The sequence below is a fragment of the Protopterus annectens genome, chromosome 14.part0, assembly GCF_019279795.1.
Source record: "Protopterus annectens isolate FY-2018-M chromosome 14.part0, PAN1.0, whole genome shotgun sequence".
Classification (NCBI taxonomy): domain Eukaryota; kingdom Metazoa; phylum Chordata; order Ceratodontiformes; family Protopteridae; genus Protopterus; species Protopterus annectens.
Window position 1 is genome coordinate 349,438,579 of NC_056748.1, and position 12,827 is coordinate 349,451,405.

Sequence of the window (12,827 nt, forward strand, 5' to 3'; positions counted from 1 at the left end):
ATTAACTTAGGTCATATTAAGGGATGTGTAACAATAGTCAAGGCGTGCTTTCTGCAACACTTGTTCCTGTGCCCTTAATGAGACAGACTTTGCAAGTGCATGCTGCTGCGCATGTAAAATCTAAGTGGCTGAAGATAACTTCCTGTCAAAAGTACATTTTGATGTTACAAACTGTATGCTAAACAATTATTAGACTCTGGTACCTGAACTTCTCATATGCAGAGATGTGTAAAATTTAGGAGTTATGTAGGGCTTTGAGACTTACATAAATTCCTCGTAATAGCTAGAAAGTTTACAATAGTTACCAGAAAAAAATATACATACGTTAAAGGAAAAGTCACCAGTTTAGACTGCATAATGCATTGGTCCTCACACCATTTTTCCATTTCCATTATGTTCTGTTTTTCCATCTGTCCCATGTAAGGTTGCAACAAACAGTCTCAATGATTTTTTAATCATTAAACTAGGCCAACTCGCATCCTGTTTGTTATATGTGAACCTGCCACAGAATGGGTTACTTCTAGAGAAATCAACAGTTTAATAACTGTGCACGTACACACACACTGGATAGTCTGGCATCAGTGCTTTTGCACAGAATGAATAACAACAAGCCATAGAGGGTGCTCCATCTAGCTGGGGCTGGACTACAGGTGCCACCCATAACAAAATACCATAATCAACACAATCAATAATTGTGTGAGGCAACAGAAGAGCTGCTAGAGGGGCACCAACACTTAAACAACCAGGGAAAAGACAATGGAGGTGAGAAAGGGAGGGAGGGATTCATGCTTTTCTTAAAGAGAAAAAATTGAATTAATGAGACTGAGACTCAGACAAGAGATAGGTAAGAGGGGTCACACAGTGCTGTAGGATAGTTAAAGGGCTTGTGGTATATGAAGCATATGAAAAGCCATGAATCGTAGTGTGGGCTTGGGGTAAACAACAAACCATAAAAAGAGGTCTAGAGATTTGCACAGCTCTAGTGTCAGGTAGTCTCCTAACCCCGTCTATCAACAAATACTTCACCCCTTTCACTAACAAAATATACATGCACCCTTCAAATTTCTTTATAAAATACCACTTTCTTTTGATTAGTCTTACAATGTTGCTCTTTTAGCTGCCATCTATATTGTTTTCTTCCTCATATGTCCTCCTTCCTCAACCCACCTCTAGTTACCTACCTACTGACAATGCAATCAGATAACATTATACACTTTGAATCTCTTTTCATCTTTCTGAAATATACACATAACCAATGACCTAAGCCTAGCCTTCTATTCCAGTTTTTCCAAGCCACGCTGTTAACTTGTGTGACATTCCTCCTTGTGCATACCTTGCAGAATCAGGAAGATCACTTTCTAACATGAGAAGGAAGTCTCACCCGTACCCTACACAATGGAAGAGTAAAATCAGCATCTTTATCCGGCTTCCTAAAAATCCTGTTGGTCTCCCCAGTGTCTTTCAAACACAGCTGTACTCTACGATTTATGTGAAGTTAAAATAGAAGTAACCCACTATCAATTTCTAGATGCCAGGCTCATTGAAACAGAAATGATTGACACACTTTCATGCAATCAACAGTGTATAACAACTGGGCTTTGTCCCAGAAGATGTAATTTGCGGTATCCTGAGGATTTCTCCTTTCCCAGAGATGCAATGACCTTGGAGTTAAGTACATAAAAGCAGTGGGGGTGGGTGCAACCTCCCAAGTTAGGGAATGCAGGAGACTTGCCCCCCCCCCCCCGCCAAAATGCCTTTTTCAGTTTTGTTTTTTTTTTTAACATGAATGCTGTTCCCATTTTTGTGATATCTCCACTTTGTGACTACAATGGGGTGGATCTATATTAAATGAGATGATGTCTTATTAGAGAGCCCAATTTCCTCCTCTACTATCCCTGGAATCAACCTCTCAGTCAAGAAGTTAATACTCAGATGCCTCCTAAAAGAAGCACAACCTTCAGCTTTTACAGACTAAATCCAAGACACCACATATCGACTCAACCTAAAAGACTTGTTAGGTGTGACTGTATACTGTATCTCATTAGTGTGCACTCCCTTCCAGTGATCTGTGTCCACTGTACCGGTTGTCTTTATTTATATTTATTTGATTGAGCTCTTAATAATCCCATTTTAAATGTGGTTGCCCAGGAGAAAAACTCCATAGAAACTGTGACATCCCCTCTATGGGCCAGTAATCAAGGAGCCTGAATCTTCACCACTGACACTAGAGAGGGAAGTTCACTTGGAATACAAATGTATAAACTCAGTATTTCCAGTTGCAGACCTCTCTGCATCAACCACAATTTCCCATAAGAGCACACAGGGAACACAGTCAGCCCAGGGTATGGATTTCTTTATATCTGTCTCCCTGCAGGGCCTCCAATAAGGCTCCCCACTGGCACAGCTGTAGGGTTAAGTCTTCAGTCGAGTGTCCAAGCTGAGTCCTCCAGCACCCTCTGTGAAACCAGTGCTTTGTGTCCCTATTCCAAGTAGCTCTCACACACACACACACAGATTTAATTTTAACACACCCACACCTGGGAAAGACTGGCACAGATCACCCGTTCTGCCAACTTTGCCCAGACTATAAGGTAGATTCACTGCCATCAGTCAGTTACTATAAGGCTCTTAAAAGGGTATCCAATTATACGGAGTGAAGTTAACATTAATACAAATGTTAATGTTGACCAAACAGCCAGGTTTTCAGGAGTGGCCACAGTTATCACCAAATAAATATATGCAAATATATTTTCTAAAAGGACCAGCCACAATGAAAAGTTTAAATATATTTAATAGTAAAAGAAAATGACAATACTAAATATCTATTTACAGTAAACACTGGAGTTTCAACAATAGGAAATATTAAAATAACACAGATGAATAGATTCATACAGATAAAGAAAAACAGCACTTAACTAATTTCACTATATTTTCCTGACTAATCTAAAGAGTTACTATTCCCTGGTTCACTTACTAGAGCAAGGCAAGATGAAGTATGTGAGGGATACTTCTATGTCAGGTTCCAAGAAACAGACAGCCTCTGAGACTTCACTCTCCTCTAATATTAAAACATTATTTCTGTACAGCATGACATCACATTCATCTGGTCATTTGAATTCTGGCACTCGTGCAACCCCCCCATTGCTAGAAACTGTCAGGATTTATCATACAGGTGTCAATAATACACATATACAGAGCCTTGCTAAGATCTGCTGTAACTCCTGGAAGTCCTAAAACAATTTCAAACCTCAACCCTTTCAGAGTAGCAATTAGTTCACCCCAAAGATAACGCAGGAAGCTTCCTAGTACACTGTTTATCTCTGGCTGCATTCAAAACTGTCAGATAACATTTTTAAGGCCTAGGCCCAGTAATTTAATTTTCTTACTATTTCTCAAAGTCAGGTGGATTGAGATTAACCACTTCTCTTCCAGTATCCTCTGTTACAGCATATACATTTAAAAAATTACAATAATGCATGTACATTTCTTTTCTGCCCAGCAAGGCACACTGTTGATACATTTTTAACACAAACAGCTTTACAAATACATTTCGAACACAAACATCTATACAAATCAGTTTGATATTCAAACAATGTTAACTGTTTACAAAATTCCAGCTACCTGTGCTGACATATGTTACAAATCCACTGCTCTACTTCTACTGGCATAGCTAGCAGTACCTTCTATAGTCACACAAAGTGGATACAGCTTTTACTACAGGTAGACATACAATTTAATTATTTGTGCTAACACTGCAACTATCCAAGTTATTTAGCAAAGTGCTTGGTATAACCATGAGGAAGAAGCCTTAACATTGCCATTTTTGCCTCACGATAAGACTTTCTGATTCTTAGACTGCCTTACTGCTGTAGTTTCTTGCTAGCGGGGGCTTAACATGGAAGTTCTGACAGGGGTGGCTGCATGCTAATGCAGCTATTCAGGGGCCTGTTTAATGCTAATTAGCCAGATGGGAGCGGCTCACAATGTACACTGCTGAGTGATTCAGAGAATCACCTGGCACAGTAAAATGTCACTGCTGGAGGAATAAATGAACAATGTCAAAGGACACCCATTTCCCATTCATTCCTATGGAAGCAGTCAAAGTGTAGGTAAGTTCATATGAGATTAGTGGGTGTGTTGGTTTGTTAGCGTGTGTGTCTGTAGGGATACAACTGAAGCAGCATGAATGTGTCTGTGTGTATGCATATGTATAAGTGTGTGTTTACCTGGGTGGTCACATCAAGGGAAGTTAGGTAAGGCATCAAGTTTCTGGATGTTTGTATTTCTGCACTGGAGCATGTGTGTGGGTGCAAGACTGAGTGTAGTTGTGACTTTGACTGACTGTGTGTGGGTGGGTTTGTGTCTGTGAGCACGAGAGAAACATGATGCATGAGCTACTAGGAAAAACACTACTTCCGTTAGGTCTGACAGCACTACAGTTAGCTAGAGTACAATTTAGACATGCATTAACGAGCCAACAAAGAGGCCTTTCTCACTGCAGCCACAACTGCTGCGGAGTCCTCTTACCCAAATACTGAAATACAATTTTCCTCTTCCAGTATTTTTTACTGACAGCTGATAGATGTAGTTACTTTATGGCTCCTTTGAAGAATTTGATGTAAAAATAAACAAAGGTAAGACATTCTGATGTCAAACACATTTCTGTATCAACTAACTTTCCATTTCAGCACTTATATGTACTTGGTGTTGGGCCTCAAACTGACTATCTCTGCCTCATGCAGCATATGATTAAACAGTTTTTGTAAACTGGAAGGCAACATGGTAGTATTTTAGTACAAGGACAGCAAGTACAGCTGAATGATAGCTTTATGTGAGTGACTTGCTGCTGCTGAGAGTGAGGACACACAACTGGAGTTGGGCAGCAGGTAACTCTAACATTTGTCATATCTTTGAACTCTTTATCATCAAATCAACCACAACAAATGCATTCACATATTTTGCATGAAATATCTTTAAAGAAATCTTCAGGTGTAATCCAAGTGCACTAGGGAAAATGGAAGAGTGCCTCTTTTATATGCGAGAGGACATTACCTTAACAGTGAGTTTATCACATTATCCAAGTCCAATAGTACAGACAGAAAAAAGTAGTTAACACAACCTGCTCTACCCCCAAAACTGGTTAAAAGATTTTCACTAAGTTATTCTTATTTGCAATGGTGACTGACAGGTTGACAGACGAGATCAGCAGGAGGCCCCATGGACTATGATGTTTGCAGATGACATTGTGATCTATAGTGAGAGTAGGGACCAGGTTGAGGAGACCCTGGAGAGGTGTAGATATGCTCTAGAGAGGAGAAGAATGAAGGTCAGCAGGACTAAGACAGAATATCTGTGTGTGAATGACAGGGAGGATAGAGGAATGTTGAGGATGCAGGGAGCAGAGTTGGCGAAGGTGGATGAGTTTAAGTACTTGGGAACAACAGTTCAGAGTAATGGTGAGTGTGGAAGAGAGGTGAAGAAGAAAGTACACGCAGGGTGGAATGGGTGGAGAAGAGTGTCAGGAGTGATTTGTGACAGACGGGTACCAGTAAGAGTGAAAGGGAAGGTCTACAAGAGGGTAGTGAGACCAGCTATGTTGTATGGGTTGGAGATGGTGGCATTGACAAAAAGGCAGGAGTCAGAGCTAGAAGTGGCAGAGTTAAAGATGTTAAGATTTGCACTGGGTGTGACTATGATGGACAGGATTAGGAATCAGTATATTAGAGGGTCAGCTCAGGTTGGATGGTTTGGAGACAAAGTCAGAGAGGCGAGATTGCGTTGGTTTGGACATGTAGTGAGGAGGGATGCTGGGTATATTGGGAAAAAGATGCTAAGGATGGAGCTGCCAGGTTAGAGGAAAAGAGGAAGGCCTAAGATAAGGTTTATGGATATGGTGAGAGAGGACATGCAGATGGCTGGTGTGACAGCAATATGCAGGGGACATGAAGAAATGGAAACAGATGATCCACTGTGGCGACCCCTAACGGCAACAGCCGAAGAAAAGACTCCAACTCTTTGTGCATGCCTGTGTGGCAGTGTAAACACACAAGTGCATCTCTTGCTCGCACACACTTATGTATTCTCGAATGCAAAGACCACCATTTATCAGTCACCTGTGATCTGACTATAACATTCTGACTGTGATTAAGAAAAGGGCTCACTGCTCACATTACTTGCCTATTGCAGGTAGGTTAATTGCTGCAACAGTGAGCAAATGTGATTCAGAGGCAGCTGTAGCTCCTCTTGAAGATACAGCAGCGTGATATGCTATTTTCCTTCAAACAGGACATCCTCAAGAAAGGAGATATAGTCTAGTGTGGGAACTAGCAAGGCATAATGTTTTCAAGACTCAGTAGCCTTGAAATTCCTATGATTTTTATGATATCCACACTATCAACACTCTCTCAGAAAGGCTTTTCAGCGTTAGGCTAATCTGTAGACAAAAGAATACAGGGAAGCAGATGACTACTACAAAGCCATTTTCCATCTGGTTTCATACTGATTCAACAAACTACAAGAACTTATCTTCCTCTGATTGCGTCTGCGGAGTTCCAGCCTTTGATGACAGCAGAGGCTTCCACATAACAGCTACCTGAGTTTGTGTTTCAGTGAAGGACTGGAGTGCCTGCTTTTGTTTCATATGATATACATTTTACTGTTTTCTAAATCTTAATTGACACGCACTAGTGTGATTGATTTTACTAATGCCTTATTACATACTGTGAAATTATTCTCTCTTTTTAACTTTTAACTTCCTGATCACATTTCTGGATGCACAAATGGAGTTAGCTCTTTTTTAACACAACACTTTATTAATCTCCACATTTCTTTTTTTTACACCTTTTGCAATCCACATGTGAGGTTCACTTGTTCTTTTGGCATTGGTTACTGATGCCACCATTTTATAATTAGACATTTAACACTAATAAATTAGCCTCATGTCAATCAATCAGTGTTTACATTTAACTTTCAAGACCTTGCCATTGTTTTCTTTTAATAACTTTATTAACATTGAGCATTGCATAGTGGGTCTATTTTGATTTGTCGAAGTTACAAAACTTTGAGACTGATATGGTCAGCACCATATCATCAAAGTTTTGAAACATCGAATGTTTTAATGGAAATCTCCATAAGGGAAGACTTCCCTTTACTGCAGTGTAGTGCGATCTCGGAGTTGGTATATTTAAGTAGCGGGCATAGCCGGCCTTAGGCATAGGCCAACTAGGCGTACGCCTAGGGTGTTGTTCTAGCAGGGGCACCTTTCCGATAAACTTGGTGTAAATAGACTAGGATGGGAGCATCAGGTGGTGTGGAGGGGCGCTGTGGAGCCTTTTTGCCTAAGGCACCACTTGATCTAAGGCCGACACTGGTAGCGAGGGGTGTGACGGGTGCAGGGGGGCTTGAAACATTTAAGTTGTTATTTTCTTTTCCTTTTTTTACATATTCAAAGTCTTAAAACTTCGATGATATGGTCTCGACCATATCTGATTCGATGTTTTAAAACTTCGATTATGTGATATAGACGCTTGCATTGTGACATGAGTTCACACAATCTTAGGAGAGCAAAGACCTTGACATTGTTGAGCATATAAATCCACAAATAACTATTCTATTCAGTCTTAAATTCCAGTTTGATTTAACATTGTGCCTTATACAAAAACACACAAGTCAACTATTCACAATGTAATTTGAAATCAGGAATTAACTGACTGTTACTAATCAGCTATTAACGTATTGCTTTATTTTCAGTATATTACAAATCATAACAATTAGACCAGTGACTTGACACCTTGTATTACTGCCTACTTTATGAAACAGACATATACATATCTTAGGTGCTTGCTTCTGTGTCAATGTCGTCTTCAATCTCAATTTCCATTACAGAATCCAATACAGCCCATTTTTTTAATGAGAGAGTTTTTCTGATCTCTAATATTTCTTAGTTCCATAGTTTAATCTCTCTAATTATCTTTTTTAACCTGTCTTACTGATGAGTTTTTGCCTTTGGTTTCTATTTTCTAGTTATGCATTTCTTAGCCATAATCAGCACTAATAGCAACATTTTCAACTCTTTAAATACATGCTATTTTACACTAACTCAACAAAAAAAGTATCTATATGGAGGTTAAATTATCTACAAAGTAAAAATCTTAGCATATTGTTTAATTTATTTTTGCATTGAAGCAACTCTATACATTCTCATATTTGCTCCCAAGATCCTCTTTCAGAACTATTACATTTCCAACATATACCTCGTCTGTCAAAACACATTTTCATGTCTCATAGGGGTACTGAAACATTTGTGCAAACATTTACATACAAAAAATTTCTAAATTTGCCTCAATTTAATTACATATCAGGACTTCCAAGATGACTGCATGTTAAGAAAGAGCTTAATTCTTACTCTCCCAGTGTGAAAAAAGAAACTCCACAGAGAAAGCCAGTGGACTTACATTTCTGGGTAAATTTCAGTAACTGGCGAGTAAGTGCACTTTCTGGATGCCAGGAAAAAAGAAACAGAAGGACCTGAAAGAAATTCTGGTACAAAAGGTGAGGAAAACACGGACTGGGAAGAACACTGCAGCTGTTCAGCAAAAAGTAGTGTAAGCTCCAGACATGACTTTCAGTAACCTAGAGGAAAGCATAAGAAAACTGCACACAGACCTGATTAAAATAAAAGAAACACTGATAGAGTATACCAACTCAAATAATAAATGGCTGGAAAAAATGGAAGAAGCTTTAAACAGACATACAGACGAGGTGATAAAACTGGAAAAATCACAGGTCAGAATGAAGAAAAGGCTGGCTGAATATGAAACTGCTCAAGAAAAGATGTTTCAACAAATAACAGAATTGGTGGACAGAGGGCATAGGGAAAACCTGCAATTTTCTGCTGTACCAGAAAAGCTGGAAGGAACAGACTGTATTAATTTTATGAAAGCACAAATAAGCAAATGGACAGGTATTCCACAGCATGAGTTGTTAATTGAAACAGCACATTGTGTGTATGCTCCAAACCTGGCTATGAGAAAGCAACCTAGATCTTAAATAGTAAAGATGCGATCCTATCAGCAGAAGGAGTTGATTCTGACAGAACTGTGGCAGAAGGACAAAGTAGTAAAAGTGGGAGGCAGCAAATGTTTGTGGAGAATGATTACTCACTGTACACCAGGCAGAAGATGAGTAAACATATTCCTCTATTCAGATAATGTCATGAAGCAGATGTGACATTCAAGCTACTGTACCCAGCTATCTTCAAAATATTCTTTCCTGGAGGGACAAAAATAATTTTTTGATGCAGTACATGCTAAGGAGGAAACAAAAATTTGTCCAACAAAAAGTGAGCTGTGAAACGGAAAGAGATTCTGCTTCTTATCCTTCTGGTAATAAAGACCAAAGAGAGACTGTGCCAGTGAAACCTTTCTCAATGTTTCAATGGAAAACACTTGAGAGAAGGAAAAAATCACAAGAGTTGACCAGAACAATCCAGAGTGCATTGGAAATGAAGCAGACACAGGATTTGGGAGAGGGAGATGCACAGGAACACCAGTAACTTGGAAATTGACAAATGTGGGATTATAAAGCAATAATTATATTTGTGAAATATGACAAAACAAGAAAATCTGGAAATATTGGACTTTTTGACTTTGTTAAACGTGTATGGCACTCTAAAGCATATGTGCTACTACATGTCATTACTGTTCAGAAAAATACTTAGAAGAGGGGGAAGAGGAGGGAGAAAGTTAACTAAAACAATGTTATTCTTAAAATTATTTTTATAGTGCATGATTTTATTTGCATGCTATAAAGTAAAGTTTTCTTAATTACTTTAAGTATAATGGGAATATTAATGTAAACAGGTGCTCCTGTTTTTCTTTCTCCCTTTGACTCTCTTTCTCATTGTTCAGTTTTAAGAAATGTAGGCACTGCAATGCAAAAAAAAAAAAAAGTCTGGTCAAAAGATCATGACATAAGAAAAACTGATGTACTTTTCTCATTTGTCCATGGGGGGATGACTGGATTAAGGCTCCTATCTTGATCTAGTAACAAGTTTTAAAAGAAATTAAGTAAATGAAAATGAACATTGAATATTATAAAGCTTTTTTTTTTCTAGCAAATACATGTATGCTTAGTAGCAGCGTTATACCTGGTCCTCATGCAGACAATCTGATAAAGAGAAATAGCTAAGATATAATGTTTTCTGAAAGCATTCAAGTGTCTTCCCAGCTGGGAGAGCTACAAAGATAAGACAAAAACAGACAGCACTTAATAGAAGCACAGGCTATACCATGCATCTTAGCATGGATAAACTTTCTTTTAGGTTAACTCAAGTCTATGAGTGTGGCTGTCAGTTTGGGACACATGTTCCTATTAGGAGGATAAACCTTTAATATTTGAAGATGGACATAGTTGTGTGTGTTAGCATTAAGTTAATAGGTTTTAGGGGGATACTGGGGTGTGCTTTCTTTTTTGAGGGCTTTCAATAAAACAAAACATTTTGTAAGATGTGACATAGGCTCAAAAGAATACAAGAAACAACTGTATAAAAGAACAATCTGACAGTGTATGCATGTAACACAAAAGCTGGAAATAGGCACTTAACAAGAAAACTGTTATACATAAAAGGTATGAATAATAACTTTATAGGTTCATGGGTAAGTACTAGGCTATCTGCCCAAAGGCATTTATAAGCCTAGTCGGAATGTGTTGGCTTTCACAGCCCCCTTAGAGTAATACAGTGATGCTTTCTGTAATGTCTTTAAATGACAATGGTCTCACAGATAAATACAAAAAAGAAAGACTAGTGAAGTATATTAAAAAATGTACAATGCATACAGCTATCCTACAGGATATACACTTGGAAAGAACTGAACATGTGAATTTGATAAAGAAAGGTTTTCAGGATGGTTATTCAGTGGAATATCTGGGACAAAGGAAAACAGGAGTACACTTATATTAATTGCAAGACGAGCTCAAATAATGATAGAAGAGGAGAAGAAAGATAATAATGGTAGATCTGTAGTATTAAGGGGTTGCTAAGCAAGGGAGAATTACACTGGCATGTATTTAGATTCCACCTAAAACTGCTATAATGGAGCTTAAGAAAATTCTGGGAAAAATACTTGGCTTTCAGCAAAGAATATTACTTGTAGGTGGGGACTGGAACTTGATTTGCAGCAGTGAAGATGAATCTGGTGGACCCAGAAGGGAAAAATATCAAAGGAGGGTAAGATTTTTGAAGAAAGTGATGAAAATATTTGGCATGGAAGATGTGAATTCAGTACTACGAGTTTGGACTGAATTTGCACATTATTTCCCAAGATACAAAAACTAGGCTGGGCTAGACAGAATTTACATTTCATAGGAACATGTGCATTTAATTGAAAATCTTGATACACACAATAACTATTTCAGATCTTGCACCAATAATAACTAAAATAAAACACAGGCTAATGAAATAAAAATGACACACTGGCACTTTCCCACCTATCTGTTGAAAAGAAAGTTCAACTAGAAAAGAAAAAGCAGCAAATGCACTGTGTGCAAAATTCTGTCTCTGTGTCTTGGGAATTCACCTCTATTCAACGCTTATAACAGTCCACAACACCTTCAATGAAACCAAGTAGAATTGAACAAAAGTTTATTGTAATGCCAACAAACAAAGAATAGTTAAGCGCTTTCACTTGAATAAAACAAGCTTCCTCAAGAAAGAAATTTAAGGATTGGGTAGTGGAAGTTGTTCAGGAGCTATTAGAGAAGATAGAAATTTCTTCTGAAAATATAGCTAGGGAGTGGGATAAAATTAAAGCAGAGTTTAAAAACAGGGTGGAAAAAAAAGGAAGGGAAACATGGTTAAGAAGTAACTAGAATTATTTAGAGCAACTGATAAATGTTAAATTATTGCAGAATAGGGGGACTTTCAGAGAACAAGAGGAGGAGTAACTGCAGAAAGCTAAACAGAAAATAAGGGATTACCTAGATAAAATGCATGAGTTTAGAAAGATTGCTGTTAAGCAACTGTTTTTTTTTTTATAACCCTACAGCAAAACAAACTTTTAGCGCAATGATTCAGGGAAAATAAAGTAGAAAGGGCTGTTGTCAACCTTAGGGAGCCTACAACAAGGAAGATGAGAAATCCTGTAGAAGTATTAGAAATATTATGGAAAGTATATGAAAGTCTGTATATAGCAGAGAAATATGGACATCAAGAAAAGATAAAAATGGAAATTTTATTTTATTTTTATTTTAGTTTACATTTGTTAACCGGGAAAGTCCGACTGGATACATATCCATTTTCAGCGGAGGCCCGGGGAGAAAAGCTCCATGTTTAAAATAAAATTTAGTCACACTTAAAATGCAGGTTACAGAGATATTTAGAAAATTAACAAAAATCAAAGATAAATTCAAATTAGGTTACATAACAAAGACAAAGTTCAAATTAAGGTTACATTTAGATAGGAGAAAGACAAAAACATTGTTGGTGATGGAATAAATATACAGGGAAAACAAACATAATGAGAAGTGTGCATATAAGAAAGAGGATTTTCATTTAGAAAGAAAGAAATGAATGAATAAGAGAAGGTAGGTTAGGTAAGAAGCAGATTAGATAGCATGGGCTGAATAGTAGGTTATATTCCAGATACTGGAAATTAGAGACATAGAAAGAATTTAAAAATATCTAGAATGAGGGTGTGGGAAGAAAATAAGGGTACTCACATTTGAGAGCTAAGTTTGGTTTAATAGTTTCTTGGTATATTTTGAGTTGGTCTGGGTTTAGATATGTGCATGACTATTTTTTGTTTTAACTCTGTCTGATAATTGTATAG

The 12,827-nt window shown here is 37.8% G+C and overlaps 1 protein-coding gene across 1 annotated transcript in view; it reads right to left on the reverse strand.

Annotated features, from left to right (window-relative positions):
• Window positions 1-12,827, reverse strand: part of INPP5F (inositol polyphosphate-5-phosphatase F) — a 1,563,976-nt gene that overhangs the window by 189,458 nt on the left and 1,361,691 nt on the right. The gene's annotated exons all lie outside the window — the stretch shown is intronic.